Raw genomic sequence first — 18692 nt, 5'->3', positions numbered from 1 at the left:
TCCAACCAGTGGAGTTGTAGGCGCCATCAGTCGGTAGTCGCCCTAGGCCCGGTAGGCAAAGAACTTGTTTCTGATGCTGTCGCCGGGATTCGAACCCCGTGGATCTTGATAGTTACCTTCAGAGTGAAAAAAAACGAGCATCTTACCACTGCGCCGCTCAGGCACCGTGTTGCGCGGCTGGTAACAACACGAAAGCGGATGAAAATTTTCGCCACTTCGCCGAAAATGGAAAAATTAATTTGAGGACCTGTAAGAAAATGATAAATGGATGAAATATGTGTTGGTGTGTGTTTGCAGTAAAAAGTAAATGGGTGAGTTTATAGTTTATGGACCGTATAAAAATTAATTAATGACAAGAAATAATAATTTGCGGACTGGCAAAAAATTAATTAACGGTAGAAATATTTTGCGGGCCGGCAAAAATATAAACAAATGCGGAAAAATAATTAGCGGACTGGCAAAAATGTAACCAAATGCGGGAAAATAATTAGCGGACCGGCAAAAATGTAAACAAGTACGGAAAAATAATTAGCGGACTGGCAAAATGTAAACAAATGCGGAAAAATAATTAGCGGACCGGAAAAAACAAACAAATACGGAAAAATAATTAGCGGACCAGCAAAATGTAAACAAATGCGGAAAAATAATTAGCGGACCGGCAAAAATATAAACAAATACGGAAAAATAATTAGCGGACCGGCAAAAATATAAACAAATACAGAAAAATAATTAGCGGACCGGCAAAAATATAAACAAATGTGGAAAAATTATATTAAATGAGAAATAATTAGTTGATCGGCAAAAAATTAATAAATGGTAGAAATAATTAATGGGTTGCCAAAAAATAAATGGTTGAAATAATCTGCGGACCGGAAATAAATGAATAAATAAAAGAAGTAATTTGCGGATTGTGGCTAAAAATAAATATAAGGGAGATTTAATTTGTGGACCGACAAAAAAATTAGTAAACGATAGAAATAATTTGCCGCCCGGAGAAAAAAAGTGGACAAGAAACCAACAAATTGCTCTTGGCCCTAACCAGGACCGTAACTAGAGGGGGGCGCGGGCGCGGGGCAACTGCCCGGGTGGAAAAATTTACGGGGGCGGCAGTTTTAGGTGGGAACAAAGAATACCATTGGTCAGCATCGAGGGAGGGGGGAGTGGGTTTCGGATTTGCTGACTTTTGGATGACAAGGGGGGAAGGGGGCTCTTGAAGGTTGCTTACGTCATCAACCACCCCTATTTTAAAGATATGAAATATTCTAAGTTGCTGATGAAATTTTGCTGACGGGGGGGTCCAAAATGGCTGAAAATCTGCTTACCTAATACTTCAATGGCCCCATTACAAAATTATCGAATTTTAAAACTGTGGATTAAAAATCAGATTTCAGCATTGAGCATTCTATGGGAGTTTCAATGAGCACCTTGGTGCTCGAAATAATAGAAGAAAAAAAAAAGTTCAAAAAGTGTCCATTTTTTTTTTTACACGAAAAAAATAACTATAAATTTAACTATATATAACTAACTAACTATAACTAATAATTATTATATAATAATTAAATATTATTTATAAAATTCTTCTTCTCGAAAGCGATAACTTCCCAATTCTGGCAAACCAGACGGAGAAGACTTACACGGTGGTTGATAGAGAGGGAGACAGCCGGTCCCGCACGCTGATTGGATATCGAATATCAGCGTGGGCGGTGCTCCGAGAGTGAGGAGATTGATTGGCAAGTGGGCGTGGCGACGGCTTTGACTTTTCAAACAGGGAGAGAGAGAGAGAGAGATAGTAGACACACACACAGCGCCCGAGGCGGGTATTAAAGGAGGAAAAAGAGAAAGAAATTGGCGTGAATTTCGACGGGTCTTGTTTCGGCGTCTTAACAATGTTAAGACGTGTTATTATCACCTTCTCCGCAAACACTGCCGTTTTTCTTCTCCCCCCCCCCCGTAATTTCCTTGGGGGACCCCCCCCCGCTCCTCCATCGGCGGTCTTTATCTGGCGCATGCAACCAAACAAAATTGGGGGGCCGTCGTAAAATAACCACCGTGTATACTCGTCGTTATCATGTAATCCAATTGGAGTTCCACCTTTAGGATAATGCCGGCCGAGTCACTTAATAAAATGATCTGAAACAGCGTCGCGGGGTTATTAAGAGACATGTAAATGTGCCACGGGCCGCTTGGATGATCTGTAACTGTGCCACGGGTCGCTAAAGTGCTTTGGAACTGTGCCACGGGTCGCTAAAGTGCTTTGGAACTGTGCCGCGGGTCACTACGGTGATATGCAAATGTGATCTGAAACTGAGCCGCTGGTCACTACACTTGAGTGACACACAAATGTGCAGAGTGCCAAGGGCCACTCTGCACATTTGTGCTCTGGAACTCTGCCACAGGTCACTTAAGTGATATGATAATGTGACGCAGGTCACTGTAAATGTGCCGCGGGCTGTTCTGTAGCTGTTGCTCTGTAACTGTTTACGTGTCCCTAAGGTGATATGTAAATGAGTGATGTGAAACGGACATGGCTCCCACAAAGGGGGGGGGGCTGACAGGGCTCTTGCTCTGGGGCCGGGATAGTTCTCATCATTATTCTTTTGCTTTTTCACGCTATAAATTAACTACAGAAGGGGCCCGTGAAAAGTCTGACCGGGGGGCCCCGCAAAATATCCCAGCCTAGGGCCCCGCTCCAGCATGTGGGAGTGGGGCATGGAATCGGATCTAGAGGGATCGCGATGAGGACGATCACCTCGCCTAAGATAGAACAATATACGGGGAAATTTGTCGGTGTCCGTAAAATACGGAATGATCCCATGCACCTATACATTCAGTCGCTTCTCCAACACGTGTTGCCCTCTATTCGCCTACCTCCGTTCCATTCGTAGCTGGAGATGTCCGCCTCTTCCCCATTCGTAGCGGAAGCCTCTGCTCCATTCGCAGCTGAAGCTGTCTGCCTCCACTCTATTCACAGCTGAAGATGTCTGCCTTTGTTCCATTTGGAGTTGAAGATGTCGTTTCATACGCAGCTGAAGATGTTCACCTCAGCTTCATCCATAGCTAAAGATATTTGCCACGGTTCTATTCACAGCTGAAGGTGTCTGACTCCGCTCTATTCACAGCTGAAGGTGTCTGACTCCGCTCTATTCACAGCTGAAGGTGTCTGACTCCGCTCTATTCACAGCTGAAGGTGTCTGACTGCGCTTTATTCACAGCTGAAGATGTCTGCCTTTGATCCATTTGGAGTTGAAGATGTCCACCTCAGCTTCATCCATAGCTAAAGATATTTGCCTCGGCTCTGTTCACAGCTGAAGGTGTCTGCCTCCGCTCTATTCACAGCTGAAGGTGTCTGCTTCTGCTCTATTCACAGCTAAAGATGTCTGCCTTTGATCCATTTGGAGTTGAAAATGTCCACCTCAGCTTCATACTTAGCTAAAGATATTTGCGTCGGCTCATCCGCCGCTGAAGATATTTACCTTCACTCCATGCGAACCTGAAAAGATGTCTCTACTCCATTCTCAGCTGAACATGCCTGCCTCCGTTCCATTCGTAGCTGTAGATGTCTGTCATTGTTCAGTCTCGAATCCGGGGGGGGGGGGGTGGATGGGAACGACCGTCCCCCAAAGATCAGGATAATATGGAAAAATGTATTTATCCCGTGAAATACGGGACGATGGAATCGAACTAACTCACATAACCTTGGGCCAGCGCCAGTAACAGGAAAATTCAGAAACGAGCTGTTAATCGTACACCCGCATTTTACAGGGCTCTGATTTGCATATTTCCACGGATTAATCTTTCGTGCAGCGCCGTCTACCAACAATAAATTTGCACAAAATTTTTTTCGCACCAAAAATAATCCCCTCTCGTGAGAGTAACGTTTCAGCAAACCACATTCAAATGTACCAATTCCTTCAATTTTTATGAATTTTTAAACGAATTTATGGGACACCCTGTACTTATTGTTGAAAATCGTAGCACCATATACCATAATCATTAGCCCCCCCCCCCGCATAAATTCGAGACCCTCCCCCCCCCAAGACTCAAAGATGGGCCCATGCGTTAAGTCATTTTGATCATTTTTTTTTAGTCGCACCACGGTCATTTTCTGCACACGAGGGCTAATTAGACCGGGACCTACAATTTATTGCCGATTCCGAACGGCAGGATTGTTTTTCATACTCATCGTGAGATTGGTGCGCTAACCCCTCGATGGGGGACTCCCTGCGGTAGCATTTTTTGCTGCGGTCAAGTCGCCATTTTTTGTTGTACCCCTGTGTCAGGAAAGTTTTCTGACAAGGACGAACTGGGTATCGAACTCGCGACACCTCTAAACATCCTTTGGTACTTTAGGCGAGCATCTTATCGACCGGGCTACCGCGCCCCCCATGCGTTAAGACGTCCCTGGTTGTTTCATTACGTGCATGATTATACAGAAATTATTGATCCTTCTTATGGTGTGAGTAAACTTGATCGATAAAAATCAGAGGCTTACGTGGACGGCCCCGTGTTCCCCCCCCCCCAGGGCCGTAACTGGGGGGGGGGGGGAACAACTCCTCCGGGTGGCAAAATTTAGGAGGGAACAAAGAACACCGTTATAAAATTATCGAATTTTAAAGTTGTTGGGGGCGGCAAAAATTCAAGTTGCCGCCCTAACACCCCCCCCCCGAAGACAATCGAAAAGTGTTGGGGGCCCTGTGCAACGGCCGGACTATTTCTAGGAAAATGAAAATAATTTTTTTGGAAGTTTTTTTTATGACAGTGGCGTACTGGTTAAGCCTGGAGGGGACCGGAGGTCCGTGCCCCCTTCCCAAAACGACCAAAAATTCAAAATATTTTTGTGAAGAATTTATATGTTGTTAGCGGGTCCGCGACACATTTACAGATCACTTAACAGTCACGTGTGACATATTTACGGATTACTTGAGTGACTAGCGGCACAGTTCCATAGCACTCTTATGTGATCCGTGGCACATTCCCAAATCGCTTGATTAACCAAGGAACAATTCCAGAGCTCTGAAGCGGTCCCCGGCACATTGCAGATCAGTTAAGTGACACGTGATATATTTATGGATCGCTTGAGTGACCCGCTGCACAGTTCCAGATCACTCAAGCGGCCCGTTACACATTTACAGAACAGTAAAGTGACTTGCGGCGTTGTCCCAGATCAATTAAGGGGTCCCGTGACCTGCCTCGAAACCAGTGAAGTCGGTACAACCTCTGACGGAGTAGATTATGATATTATGTGCTTGGTACAGCCTCTGACGAAGGAGATTGTAGCACTATGTGCTCGGTACATCCTCTGACGAAGGAGATTGTGGCAATATGTGCTCGGTACAGCCTCTGACGGAGTAGATTATGACACAACTAGAGGGCTCTGTGGCCAATCCCCTCCCCTTTTCACATCTTGTTTATTTCGTTCCACTTCATCAGATTGCGATGAAAAGTGACATGTGAAAGCACCAGCTTACTGACGAATTTTACAATAATAAAGGGGGGGGGGGGGACTTCTCCATGGGGTCCCCAGACTGGAGCCATTTGAACCTCGAAAAATTTTCGCTTGTATTCATTTTACCAACAAATAAATTCCAGGGCCCCAATCAAGGACCCAGGACCAAAATCGCAGAATTTTAGAGGGAGCTCAGACTGGATTTACCTCGGGCTTCCACTGTTGCAATTTTACAGAAAAACAAAAAAAAAAGAGCAGTAACAAAAAAAATGTGATTCATACAGGGCCCCGGCCTGGAAGCTTGTCGGACATCCCCTCCGAATAAAATCCGGGCCCACATCCAGTAGCGGGGACCCTATACGAAGATTTTTAGTGAGAGACTGGATTTATGGACTGGCTTCCGCTGTTGCGAATTCTACAATGTTAAACAACAGAAAACAATGAGATTCATCCAGGGCCCCCAAAATGAAATCTGTCAACTTTTCTATGAGGGACCAAAACCTGGAAGCTTGTCGGGCATCTCCCTGTGAGGGCCTTGAAAAAATTTCATTTGTATCCATTTTACAAACGAATAAAATCCAGGCCCCCAACCAATTAACCGGCACCCTATTCCCATACATTTAGCAGGGCCCCAGACTGGCTTTATCTCGGGCTACCGATTTTGCAAATTTTACAATGTTAAATAACAAAAATTAATGAGATTCATTGAGGGGCACCCGAAATAAAACCTGTCAACTTTTCCATGGGGGATCCCGACCTGGAGTCTTGTCGGGCATCACCCTGTGAGAGCCACGAAAAATTTCAATTTGTATTCATTCTAACAGCGAATAAAACCCGGGCCACCCAACCAAGGAACCCAATTCACAGATTTTTATGGTGGCCCCCAAACCGGATATACCTTGGGCTTCCGCTATTACAAATTTTTCAATGTTAAACAGCAAGAAAACAATGAGATCCATCAAGGGCCCCTGCAAATGAAAACTTTTAATTTCCCCGTGAAGGTATATGTGCAATGCCCAGCCCTGGGTACACTGATCCTGTGAGTTCGGAGCACTGGTGATATATGTATATGCATATTATACATATTCATACTTCTCGGCATTGTACCCAGAATGGCAGGGCCGACATGGGCCGGAACGCCCGTGAAAACGCTGGTTTGAGAGCCCGCCAAGTATAACAGCCCAGGGTTCCTGCTGCACTATGTGGGAGCCATGCCTCTCGGTGCATACACTTAACTTGGTCCCGATGGGTCAAACGGTTCCCGATATATTCAAGTGTTAAATTAAAACTTGACCCAAAATCGCAACCGATTTCCGTAACAGAAAAACGTAACTGATTTCCGTAACAGAAAAACGTAACTGATTTCCGTAACAGAAAAACGTAACTGATTTCCGTAACATAAAATCGTCACTAATTTCCCTTGCATAGAAGCAGGTCTTTTTCGAGTTTGTGATTTTATACAGTCGAATCTCCCCCCCATCCCTTAACAAAAATAATGAACTTCATTCACACTAATAATCGCATGAATATAGTAATAGAAATACGGAATATAATAGCTTTAAAATATGATCAAAAACACAGATGTAAATGGAGTGATGTGAAATCAGCTATTGTCCAATGCGTGTTATAAATATGTAAATATAATAAAATACATATAAAATACATAAAAGAGCTGTTGCTCTCTCTCTCTCTCTGATGGAAAAAAACAATAATAAAAATTATATAGGCCTGCTGGAAGCACCTTACCGTCCCTTGAGGCTAGCTACATAGTGCATGTAATATATGTGCGTATCTTGTGTCGTTACCTGTGTGTAATTTATGTTTGTATTTGTATATTGTATTACATTTTGTATTTGTATCTTTTGTAATTTGTCGTTTGTTTTAATTTTAAAAAAAATTCAGAGATTTTAAATTTTCTTTTTATTGCGAAAAATCTACGTTTATCTTTAATGGTATCTTTTAAACGATGATAGTCATCGACCCGCTAATCGTACGACTACGAACACATTTCCAAACTCCTCACCAGAACCAATTTCTCATCAGATAAACAGACGTCCACAAAAAAAACCGCCCCAGAGCAAAATAAATTTACATGAACATTCTTCCACCAGACGTATTCAAGTCACGTGAGAAGTCACTAATTACCACTCGCAGCTCAGTAAATATAATTAATAACACATTCATTAACAGCTATTCACCTCTTCTATATACACCGTGATGCAACAAAAAAAAACAAAACAGACATGTCAGCGTGTTTCTTTCACCATTCATCGTGATTGCAACCTTTCTTTCTTTTTAACTTATCATCATTATTTTAATCATTTCGACGGCGATAATAATGAGAGAAGAGGAGAACTATAGCCTCCAGAAGAGACGAAACACACACGGCACATAATCTGGAAGATAATTTGCGATTATCATTTGTTCCGCCAAACAGGAAGCCGGCATCGGCAATAACACGCGTCATTAGAAAGATAATTGATATAAATTACCGTCGGACGAGGATATCAAGTTATAAAGGGTGAAAAAATAAATAAATGTGATGATAATAAAATGATGAAATAATGGACATTATAATGTTGCGTTTAAACGATGTGTAAACGGAGGGACCGCGACATTAATGGGGTGGAGAGAAGAGGATCGATCCGACATTGTTAATGCTCGTTTGGACAAATCTACGGACATGTTAATGTTGTCGTGTTGAGGTTGCGTTAATTGAAATCCTTTCCATTGTGTCCTCGATAGTTATTTGTTTTCGGGACGTAATATATTAAAGAGAAGATTGAAATCGTTACGCAACGTTTTTCTACGGCGTGAAATCACGAGATTTCGATGGTGAAGTGTAGGAAACGGGACAGTAATGATCCTGAGAGATGATGTTGAAGCATGAATCTTCACGTGATGTAACGAAACAAGAAAAAGCCTCTGTCTTTGAGTAGAAGTTGTTATTTCTGCGTTTGCTTTTAGCCCCGAATAATTATGAAAATGATTATTATTATTATTCCTCTTAAACCAAGGATATGTGCTGAAGCTTTAGGGGTCATTCAAGTATTACGTCAGCATCGATAGGGAGTTCCGATTTCCTGACTATTGATGACAAGTCAGGATGATGCTTATCAATTTGGATGATGCTTACGTCATCAACCAACCTTTATAAAAATGTGAAATATTCTTAATAGCATCGTACTCGGCACGCCAAAAACGGGAAAAATCTTTCGCTAGTGTTTGTGGGCACCTGAACTAATATTCCCCCTAATAATAAGTCCCCTACAGATCCACTTTAGTGATCTCTAAATGTCTGGCGGATCCTCCAAGTGCTCTGGAAATGTGCCCGGGCCGCTTAAGTGCTCTGGAACTGTGCTACGCATCACTCAAATGATCCGTAATTATGCCACGGATCACTTAAGTAATTAGGGAATGTGCCTTAGGGGTAACTTCAGTGATGTAGTACTAAACTGAGGGGGGGGGGGCGCTTAAGTGCTCTTAAACTGTACCACATGTCAAGCAAGGGATCTCTAAATGTGACATGGATCGCTTAAGTGTTCTGGAACTGTGACATGGATCGCTTAAGTGTTCTGGAACTGTGTCGCGGGTTACTTAAGTGATCTTTGAGGCCTACTTTAGTGATCTGAAAATGTGCCATGGGCCACTTAAATGCTCTAGAATTGTGTCACGGGCCACTTAAATGCTCTGGAATTATGTCACGGGTCATTTAAGCTACCTGTAAATGTGCCGCTCGGTTCATTTTCACAAAATTAGGTTTGAGGGGGACAAGCCACATCAGATAACATTCAGGGCCACATTTGGTTAGCGGGCCAAGGGTTTATCATGTGTCTTAAAAGGTGGGTCACAATGAATTTCTTAAAAAGAAATTGTGAGTTGTTAGCCTTCAAATAGCATTAAAATTAACAGAAATTGATAATAATAATAACACGTATAAAGGTATTTTCTTTCGAAATTTTAATTTTTTTTAAATATTTTTTTGCATTAAAAAAATAAATTTTCGTCTGAGAGGCGCACGAGCTCCCTCCTATACCCCCCCCCCTCCTGCGTCCGTCTCTGATCCCACCAATATACGTTAGGAGGTAGGAAGTAGTGCTGAAGAAATTTTGCTGACGGGGGATAAAAAATGGCTAAAAATTTGCTGACGTATTAATTAAACGGCCCCCTTAGGAGAATGCGGGCCATTTTATTGGTTTGAAACTGTGTCGGGGTTACTTAAGTGATCTGTAAAGCTGCCGTACATCACGCGTGTGCTCTGGGAATGTGCCGCTCGCGTCTTAAGTGGTCCTGAATCGTACCACGGGTAACTTGAGTAATTTGGAACTTCACCGCTGGTTGCTCAAATTATCTAGACCTGTGCCGCATGTCACTTAAGTGGTAAATGAATATGCTGTGGGTCACTTGTGCGATCTGGAACTGTTCCAGAAGTCAATTAAATGATGTATGAGCGTGCTGTGTATCACTTAAATGATCTAAAAGTGTGCCACCAGTCATTAAAATCATCTGTAAATATGCCGATGAGACTCCGAGAGCCACAGGTTGCAGCGTGTTGCATCATCCTGAGATGACCTGAATTTTTTAACATGAAGTTCTTAAAATGACGTATAGATGGCTTATGCATGTGTATATATATATATATTGTTCCGGATAATTTCTCACAAGTCCTTGAGATGATCAGAGGATGAAGCAGTTTTCAGGACGTCACAGATTTATTCACAGAAAACAACTATTTTACACGTATTTACAAGCAGACACAACGCGATCGACAAATAATAATCTCGCACTAAGCTTGAAGTCTAACAACACAAGGTTGACCATACGTCCCGTATTTTCCGGGACCGTCCCGACTTTTTGGCAAATGTGTCCCGGTTTTTCCCGTTTTTTACGTGAAGCCTACTTGAATTTTTATTCTTTATTGAAGTCAAAAATTGAAATTATTTTTCAACTGATAAATTATATTATGATAATTACAACTATAAACAAGAATATTAATCTTCCAAATTTGTCTTGGTGAACGTTTTATCTCGTGGAATTCATTTTAGTCCACTGGAATTTCCAGTAATGCTTCATTTCCCACTATATTCTTTTTTCCGTAATTTCAGCAATATTTGGCAACTTTGTTCAGTTTTGGCGACATTTTTAGCGATAACTGGCGATGTCCCGTATTTAAAATCCCAATTTCCCATATTTCTCTTGAGGAAATATGGTCAGTCTAAACAACACTGATCCTCTTCCTTTCTGTCCGTACATCGTTTTTATAGACACGTCGAACCTTCGAGAGACAGTTTCTAGAGAATTCTATTTCGTATTACCAAGTTGGTGGCGTCACTTCCCAAAGGTCAGAAGAGATTCTCTGGACAAATCTAGAAGTTGCGAGCATATCTTTACACTTCCGGTTTGGCAACAACGGTCCCGAGGGGTTCTTAAAAAATTGCGGAAAGACCTAATTTTCGTAACAATATTCTATTTATTTTTATTTATTTATTTATTTTTGTTATTTCTGAACTTTCTGACAGGTTTACTTGTACTATGTGGGATGATTTAACATTGTTGAAAAAAACTCCTAACGCATTTCAACACTATATGGGTGTCGTCTTCAGAGGATTCTACTTGGATTGGTTACAAAATCTTAGCTCTCGACTGCTCAGCGGAAAGTAAAAATATACGTCTGCCTTAGTCAAACCCAAATATATCCGGGCGTTCACAAATAAATTAGTGTACGACAATAAATCAACACCAACCGATCGCAGCGCCACGGCGTAAGTTCATTAGGAGCAGGAATTGTAGCGCTCGGCTTCATTCTGATCTCGACGTTTGACTTGGACAGACGTATATTTTTTCTTTCCGCTGTACAACCGAGAGTCAAGATTTCCGTATTATGAAGGTGCACCAGTCATTGGACAGACTATATTTTGTGAATCCGTTCAAGACAGGTTTCCGTCTTGGGCAGGTTTCACTGTGCAATGAAACCTGTACGAAACGGAACGTCAAGAGACTGAAATTATGTTCCATTTTAGACAGATTTCCGTATTTTGAAGGTGCGCATAAAATCATTAATCAGTGGAGGGACCAGTTTTTGTTTCCGTCTCATACAGTGTCCCCTCTTAGATAGGTTACACTGCACATAGTGATACCTCGCCTTACGTAGTTTTCGGATAACGAACGTGATTCCAGAACGAATTATCTTCGTTAGAGGAAGTATCACTGTACAGTCGAATCCCGTTTTAATGAATACCGTTATAGCGAAAACAAAATCTCATTTTAACGAAAACTTTTTAAATCCCCCCCCCCCATATAAGTTTACATACTTATATAGGAGCAATGCACAAAAAAAACCTGCAATTTTTTTTACAACGAAATTATTTCCCCGGTCTCTCGGAGTTTGTTATAATGGGATTCGACTGTATTTGCAACGTATGAGTTTGAGTGCCATCTATCTTTTACAAAGAATAACTACAAAATGATTTTTTTTTTTGTTACGCCGTCGTTTTGAGAGCAAGTTTACTCCAACTATTGTCCACAGCGTAGGAGTTTAATGCGTGAAAATTTATTTTTTTAAATATAGGACGCATTATTATTATTATTATTATCAACATTATCAGTCAAAGATATTATTAGAAGGTATTATTTTATTTGAAAAAAAATCACGTATATACGGAAGGATGTGGTAAATCGTATCTTTAAAGAGCAGGCAACGAAAAATTTTCGGGCCAGTGTAATTTGTTATGAGAAACTCTAGTCATTGTAAAATATTTCTATACTTTTGTTTTTTAAAATCTGCAGTAGGGACCGTAGTTCTGCCGTCACTGGTCTAGGAATCAGCAGGAAAATATTGTTTAGTATAATGTCCCTCGCAAACACTTCAGATGGCAAAGCACGAAGCAATTTCAGCATAGGCGGAGATATACTTGGAAGTCTCGGGGGGCACGATGATGATGTCAGTTCATATATACAGGGTGATTATAAAAAAAAACTATCCCTACATATGGGCCCCTAACTATCATACCATTCACAGAAACTGAATGAAATTTTGGCATAAGGTATTTTGATGTATGCGCTCAATTATGATATGGAAAACAACAGTGTCACTCTAACAGTTACGGTTACAGTGAGAAAATTTCGAAAATATCAAATGGCAACACCAAGTTTTTTGTATTGGAATGTGATCTCCATTGTGAAAACCCCTAAATAGCGTTCGAACGGCAACTGTAGCATGAAAATCACCGGCGGTAGATAGGCTAAAAGTGAGGACAACCAATAAGGACAGAGAAGCAGCATAAAATAAAGCATTTTATTGTGTTTCACAAATTTTCCACATGACCTTGTGGAGGACTAAATCAGGCTGGGATCTCAGCCGAAGAAACGGTGTGACGAATGAAACGAACATTAATGCTCTGGTGCACGGCAAAGTCCTTTTTCCTTGCCTAGCTCCGGGGATTTTCGTGCCACAGGTGCCATTCCAACGCTATTTAGTAGTTTTTCAGTATGGAGATCGCATTCCAATACAAAAAACTTGGTGTTGCCATTTGATATTTTCGAAATTTTCTCACTGTAACCGTAACTGTTAGAGTGACACTGTTGTTTTCCATATCATTCTTGAGCGCATACATCAAAATGCCTTATGCCAAAATTTCATTCAGTTTCTGTGAATGGTATGATAGTTAGGGGCCCATATGTCGGGATAGTTTTTTTATAATCACCCCCCCGTACATTAGATCAGTCGACTCCACTTTTGCCGCTGCCCCCCCCCCCTTATCTCCGCCCATGAATTTCAGGGACAACACACATTTATTTTACAGAATGGCTATTTACACTGATTCACAAGCAGCGATTTGATGAAACACGCTGAACGGCATATCGTATATGTGAGAGAAGCGGCTTCTCTCACATATACGATAAGTCGTCTTCAAAAAAGCTCAACAATCTGCTTATACATAGTTCCATTGTGGCGGGGCTGATAGATGATAGATACAGCCGAAGAGTAGTTCAGTAATAGCAACAGTAATAAGTTCGAGAGAGTTACACCATATTCTCGTGAGATTCCCACCTTTTCCCTTGGCGTCATGACATCGCCAACTTATCGGGTCTGTCGCTAAATTCACCAAGTTTATCGTCAATTTGGCGAGATTTACAGAGAAATTCGTTAATGACTATTTATGGGCGAAAAATTACATGATGATAAATAATGATTATTCACATAATTTTCGCAGCAATACTCAAGGTCTAAGAGACACTTAGAAATTATACATAATCTAAGAACGACCAGAAATTATACATGGTTTAGGAATCACCTGGAAAGTATGCATAGTGTAGAAAATAACCAGGGTCATTTTTATAGGAAATGGTAAATATCTATAAATTATGTGTGAATTATTATTATGAAAAAAAATTATAAATCATTTATGGAAAAAAAATTGTAAATCATTGAAAAATATCCATGGTCTCCCAAGAACTCCCTAGTCCAGGAGTTCTCAAACCGCACACTTTTTATTTGGGGCACAGTGGAGCAACCCGAAAATTTATCAAAGAGATTCTTTGTTAAACTGCTCTGGGGAGCCGGATAAGCATTGATTAGAGTAAGGGGGCACTGCGGATGGAAAAAGTTTGGGAACCCCTGCAAAAAAATTATAACTCATTGAAAATATTCATGGTCTAAGAATATCCTGGAAAATATCCATCATTGCCTTTGAATGAATTAGAAACATACGAGAATTTGCTTTGCTTTTAAACAATTCCCCCCTTTTTTCAAATAGATTGAGCAATATGCATATATACATACTCACTACCACTTATTCACAAAACTCTTCTGAAGAAGCATTTTACTTACTCCATCCCAAAGTTTTGCAGCTCTTTACCACCTCATACTTTTAATATTATACTAATTTATTACCTTTCAAAAGACGCACGAAGCCATTGACGTACGCAAAAAGGGGGGAGGGGATTGGGTTCAAACCCCTCTCCCCCTGAAGCCGCGATTATAACGTTATTTTGGGGGTTTGGGGGGGGGAAACGCACCCCCGCCCTTTCAGAAGAAAAAAAATGCACGAAGCAATATCTTTTTTCAATCGGTGGCATCGAGAGTTCCTCTTGATTTGTCATATGCTTCTCAACCACTTTACTATCAAGGACGCAATATTGCGTCCAAACGCCAGTGGAATGAATTCAAGCAAGTCTATCTGTTTTCTTTCCTCTCTCCCCATCACCACAATACTTTGTTGCAACCCTATAAAAAAACAAGTTCTTTTTCATCTCCGTGATGAGGAGGAAAAACTTCTAAGGTTAAATAGGTTGTACTATATACTTGTAACCTAAAATGGGGGGGGGGGGCGCGGGGAAGGGAACAGATATGTGAGAGTGAAACGAGAAATATACTTCATACCTACTATTGGTAGGAAGATAGAGAGTATAGTAATATACTGGTTTTTTTTCCTTACTTTTCTACTTTTTTTCTTCTTTTTTCTAACATGCCATTACGTTAGAACAAGGTTATCAAAACTTGTATTCATCGCCGATTCGTCAAGCAGAGATCATTCGAATTTCTCGCCAATTACTTGGGGGCCGTTCAAGTATTACGTCATCATCGATGGGGGGGGGGAGGGGGTTTCCGATTTGCTGACTTTTAATGACAAGGGGGGGGGAGGGGTTTGGATAATGCTTACATCAGCAACCACCCTTTATGAAAATACGAGTTAGGATTCAGAAGGGCAGAGCTGATGACGAAATTTTGCTGACAAGAGGGGGGGGGTCAAAAATGGCTAAAAACTTGCTTACGTAATACTTGAACGGCCCCTTGTGAGCGAAGCGGTTAGTCAGTTGAATTATGAATCTATTCGATCTCACGCATTGCAACTTTATATTCATTTTTATTATTTGTTACTCATCTGAAATCTCTCTCTCATGCAATATATATTTCATATAGTCGCACTCCTCGCTGTTGCCAAAAATACTGCAAATCATGCGAAAGTTTTCTCACATTAATCACTACGAAAAAGATTTAATTTTTGAATTTATTTCCTCTCTCTCGCAAAATTTGTGTTGCTTTTTTTCCCGTTTATTTTGCTGTCGTTTTGTTCTGTGATAAGTGATTGTCTGCATTATTATTGATTGTAATCTCGAAAACGAATCACAATCAATATCGGTCTCTTGGCCCCTTGGCTGATTTCTCTTTTCTCATCTTGAATTCGTATAAGAAATTAAAACAATAAAGTGAATTGAATTTCCATGGTCTACGTTAGAGATGGCCAACAGCTCGCCCGTGGGCTTCATCTTGTCACGGGCCGCATGTGAAAAACTGTTATATATATATATTTTGTATTAGTTTCGATTGACGAAATTGCGATTTTAATGTAGGAAAAACAAAAATTCTGATTTGGCAAAAACAATTTGTATTTTCAACACACAAACACAAAACCTTTCCTTAAACAAACGGGTCACGTGATTGGTTTCAAAAACCTTCTGTGGGAGTTGTGGAAGTAGCAGTATAGAGCAGATTTTCTTGCGCAATCATTCGGAGGTCAGTGATGGCAATTCTCGACGAGCAAAATTTCAAGTTGTAAAAATTTTCAAGTTGCTCCATGAAAATGCAAAACGTATGTGCTGCTGCCTATTGGATGGAATTTATATTTTCTGAAATGATTCTCCAATCGATTTGATTTATACTGACTCTCGGCTTACGTTTTGAAATTTCATTATGCACTCTTATATACGTACATTCACACACACCCTACAATTTCACGTACAAAGAATTCCTCATCTTCGTGCAATTCGTACGGAGGAGCAGAGATTATAGGAATCTATAGACTAGGTACGCCCTGAGAAAAAATGCGTCTACCTCAGTCAGTCAGTAAATTTGGTCTGGTAAATTGTAGCCCATGCTGCAGCTATTTGAGCTGTTTCCTTTGGGGCCGTTCAAGTATTACGTCAGAAAATTTTTAGCCATTTTTGACCCCCCCCCCCCCCCATTGTCAGCAAAATTTCGTCATCAGCTCTACCCTGAGTACTGAAGCATTTTGTTAGGATCAAAGTACGCGGGGAAGGGTCTGATGAACTCTTGGCCCGTGGACCAAATGTGGCCCTGGGAAGTTATCTAATGTGGAATGTCCCCTCCCTCCCACCCCCCAAGTGGCACATTTGCAGATCACATAAGTGACCCTTGGCACATTTTCAGATCACTCAAATATGCCCGTGACACATTCATATATCACTTGAGGGATCCGCGACGCAGTTCCGGAACACTTAAGCGATCCGTGGCACATTTAGAGATCCCTTGAGTGGCATGTGGTACAGTTTTAGAGCACTTAAGCGGTCCACAGTGCAGTTCTACGTTTGAATTAATGAATTAATTTAATTAAATGAAGGGATTAGTTAAATCCCGCCAAAACGTTTATGGCTAGCGATGCCATATCAAGCAATTAACCGAGTGCAGCTAATTATGCCAGCGTTCCTTACCCGCCATATGCGAATGCGGCTTATGAACCGGAGTTTTGTCAGCGGCACTGCGTCTGACCATTATATTGGCCCTTAAACAGGGGAGATGTTGGCCACCCCCTGGTCTACGTAATCATTGAAAATACTGTATTTTTTTTAATGATTAGGGGGGGGGGGCACTATGATTACCATGTGATACATAGACAATGGAACACTTTCCACAAAAGTCAGAAAGAAAACCCTATCCTGTTTCTGCCCTTGGAACTCGTTTCAAAGACCCTACATTGCAAGAAAAAACAAACCAATGCCAACATTTTATACAAATACATTCGGGCTTTCATCTGCTTATAGTTAGAATCTGAGAGAGAGAGAGCCTTTCTATCCCGTTGACCCGTTGGGACGGGGCCACGCGGGGTCAGATTGCAAATACGCAACACACATAATATTGTGGGGTAGGCCATTTTCTTCTCGTTCTTTTTTTTTTCTCCCGCGCGCATGCGTGCAGGTGTGAAAATTACAAGCACCCGCGAGCCGCCATAATTGGCGTTATCTTACCGACGGATCTCTTTAACATTACACACAACCGACGGCGGCGGTGAATTCGTGAGGAATTGGCGCGAATACGGGGCGGGAGGCCCCTTCCCCCCTCCCCATGCCCTTCAAGGCACACCAAAGAAGCAAGAGTTTTTTTTTTGTTTTTTTTTAATATTTCTTATAAGGTAACGTGAGACTGATTTTCTTCTTAAAACAACCCACGGGGTCCTTCAAATTATGGAGATATCCTACCACGGGGCAATTCTTCATACAAGCAAAAGAGCCGGTTGATAAGAAACGATCTTATATAAGGAGGATGTATGTGTGAAGAATCCATATAACAAGGTTGATCTTGTGTTACTCTCGTAGAGGGTGCACAGGGTGTGTACTTACTCTTAAGAGCCCCCCCCCCCCACTCCCCGCTCTCACCAGCCCTGTAAAAAAGAAAACGCGGGGCTGTTAAGAGAGAGAAGGAGAAAACACACACATGTGTGTTGAATAATAATACTAATGGCGGGTTGAGAAACCCCTGGAAATGTTTTGGGTGTGGATACTTATTTAAATCCTTTACAAAAAGAGTATTTATGTAGTATCGGCTTACGAAATAAGGGGCCGTAATCCTCTGTACATCATGCGCTTCTTTCCCTCCTCCCCCACCGGACAGGGTGGGGGAGGCTGACGGGGCTCCTGTCCGGGGTAGGGGGAAAGCAAGAGGAATTTTCGTTAATTCTTTGGGTTCTTTTTAATAACTTCTTCCATTATGGATTAATTGAAGGAAAAGTCTCTGAGAAAATAAATACAGAGACTAAGGGCCCGCTGAAGGATGTGGGGGGCCCTAAAGGCCTATCATTTGGGGGGTCAGGGGGTTATTGCCCCCCGCTTTAGAAAATACACTAAAAATTGTATACATCCATATATATATATATATTGAGTGTATGTACTTTGTCCCCCCCCCCCCCCAGAAAAAGTTGAAATGACGGTCCTAGGAGCCCTGTCTTCAAGTAACAAGTGACAATGTCTGGGGGGGGGGGAAGAGAGCTAGTAATCTCTATTTCCCCCCCCCCCCTTTGCAAAAAAATAGAAGCAAAGAGAAAATTTCCAGAGATAGATACCTATTAAATGGGCAAAACTGTTTCATCAGATGGCCTCACTGAATCACAGCAATCATGCTTGTTTCAATGACTTGACCATATCAGAACACGTCTTAAAATCGTCAACCCCTCAGGCAGGGCTAGAACTAGAGGCGGGCAACTGCCCCGGGCGGAAAAATTTAGGGGGAGGG

This window comes from Pholcus phalangioides, unplaced genomic scaffold (genome assembly GCF_987345545.1).
Source record: "Pholcus phalangioides strain wild (caught in Gottingen) unplaced genomic scaffold, Ppha-v1.0 ptg000010l_1, whole genome shotgun sequence".
Classification (NCBI taxonomy): Eukaryota; Metazoa; Arthropoda; class Arachnida; order Araneae; family Pholcidae; genus Pholcus; species Pholcus phalangioides.
The sequence above is the reverse complement of the archived record's forward strand: the minus strand, read 5'-3'. Positions refer to the sequence as shown.